Raw genomic sequence first — 1,755 nt, 5'->3', positions numbered from 1 at the left:
ATGCTGAAAAGTTCTACTTTTCACTCAAATGGGTGCTGAAAAGTTGAACTTTTCAGCACTTGTTTCGAAAAGTAACACTTTTCAACATTTTTTTTATTGAAACGATTTATTGACAAAATACCGGAAAATTTGACATAAAATTTTACTCAGTGTGTGTTTTTTGGAGTTGCTAAAAATGTTGTATGGAACTCGTTGCAAAACTTGATTTTTTCAGCGCTCTTCGTATTTATCCAACTCGGTGAACCTCGTTGGATAAATGTACGACTCGTGCTGAAAAAATCCTCTTTTTGCAACTTGTTGCATAAACTACATTTTTTTTGCAAATCAAGTTTTATTGACAAAAAGTAAAATTAAAAATCACCAATTTTTTTACCGTGTATCATTTTTTTCAGTGTAGTTCTTATCCATACCTACAACTTTGCCGAAAACACCAAATCGATCAAAAATTCCTTCAAAAGATACAGTTTTTTTTTAATTTTCATATATCAGCTGCCAAATTTGTATGGAAAATTATATGGACAAACTAATGATGCAAAATTGCTTCTTTGGGTATACCAAAAAAGTTTTATTTGTTATACATTATATAATCTCTCATTATTTTCATTTTATTCATTATATTCATATTTCATAAATTTCAAACGCCTAACCCCCCCAAAAAATTACTAACCCCTCTAAAAAAAGACATCCCAGGGCCTTCATATGTTTTATGGACTGGACGAGGGAGTCGTGGGTCGCCTGGCCCAAGTCACATGAGTTTCATTGTCCTTTTTATTATGTCATAAGAAATGTTTGGAATGAGAATGACAATCTTTTAAGGTCCATAAGATATAAGTCGGTTACTAACCAAACCGTCTCAGTTGAAACAACATACTGTGGTCGTGGCCAAGTCCTGCCAAGACGGAGGTACAAATACATACATACATACATTTCTAGGCGTCCGAAGGTTATGTGTGGTGAGTGACCCAAAACCTCTTTTACGCACGTTTTACTTCCCCATCCGATAGAAGGCCAGGAGGAAAAAGCGGGAATCGAACCCGCGCCCCATGGCAACTTAGGGAACGGCAGCCGAAGCCGCTAACCACCGCGCCACGAGGCCCTGTTTTTGCATATATTTATACACGTAATTGCAATTGTGCATCTATTTATAACGATAACCTGTTAGTTTACAACTATTTATCAAGTCAAGGAAGTAACTGTAGCAAGAATATAATTGATAGTATCATATGTCTTTCCTCATATAAGCGGTATACGCACTTCGGAAGGAACCGGTCAAGAAAATAAAATAAAATGGGCACTAGAATGGGCAGCAGCGGAAGCGCAAGCAAGTCAGGGAGGGTGAAGAAAAGCCCCAAAAATCGCTCCCTCTCCTTTGATCTGCTATTCGTAAAGCTGTTTCTTGACCCCTTTCCTTCCGATTAAAAAAAAAACACTTGAAATAATAACTTGTTTAAAGAGATGCTTACTGTTAATTCAACCGAGGTTTCTTTATAATGGTTGGATAGAGTTTTTAGTCAAATCAACAGAATTGTTCATTCAAAACATACAAATATATTTACCGTAAACTGGGGTCATCCGGACACATGGGGCGAATTGGGACAGTAGTTTTAACCATGTTGGAGCACAATATTTTGATTTTTCTGGTTGGTTTCGGATAGAACAGACTCAGAACAACAAAATGTGTACAAGTGTACATCCATTTCCAAGTTTAAAAGCTTTAAGTGGTCTAAAAACTGCTGTCCCTATTCAGGCTGTAGT

Source organism: Culex quinquefasciatus, chromosome 1 (assembly GCF_015732765.1).
Source record: "Culex quinquefasciatus strain JHB chromosome 1, VPISU_Cqui_1.0_pri_paternal, whole genome shotgun sequence".
Taxonomy (NCBI): domain Eukaryota; kingdom Metazoa; phylum Arthropoda; class Insecta; order Diptera; family Culicidae; genus Culex; species Culex quinquefasciatus.
Note: the sequence above shows the minus strand (reverse complement) of the source record.